The following is a 512-nucleotide window of genomic DNA, read 5'->3' as shown; positions in this document are numbered from 1 at the left end:
GGGCTTGGTTTTTCATTTATTAAACGGGAAGTTTTTGTTTTAAAACTATGCACTTATAATTTTCTAAATATCTTGTTCTCATCTATTCTTATCAATTGGTTGATCCCTTCAATAGAATTTTTACATAAACATATTTCACAATGAATCAGGTGTCACAAATTTACAGGCATACACACTGTTGAGCACACAGGCACTTTTCATTATATTCACTGCTGCTGCTGCTGCTAAGTTGCTTCAGTCGTGTCTGACTCTGTGCGACCCCATAGACGGCAGCCCACCAGGCTCCCCTGTCCCTGGGATTCTCTAGGCAAGAACACTGGAGTGGGTTGCCATTTCCTTCAATGCATGAAAGTGAAAAGTGAAAGTGAAGCTGCTCAGTCCTGTCCAACTCTTAGCGACCCCATGGATTGCAGCCTACCAGGCTCCTCCATCCATGGGATTTTCCAGGCAAGAGTACTGGAGTGGGTTACCATTGCCTTCTCCATTATCTTCACAGTACTTTATAAATACTT

Source organism: Oryx dammah, unplaced genomic scaffold (assembly GCF_014754425.2).
Source record: "Oryx dammah isolate SB20612 unplaced genomic scaffold, SCBI_Odam_1.1 HiC_scaffold_4, whole genome shotgun sequence".
Taxonomy (NCBI): domain Eukaryota; kingdom Metazoa; phylum Chordata; class Mammalia; order Artiodactyla; family Bovidae; genus Oryx; species Oryx dammah.
This window is presented reverse-complemented; position numbering follows the sequence as displayed.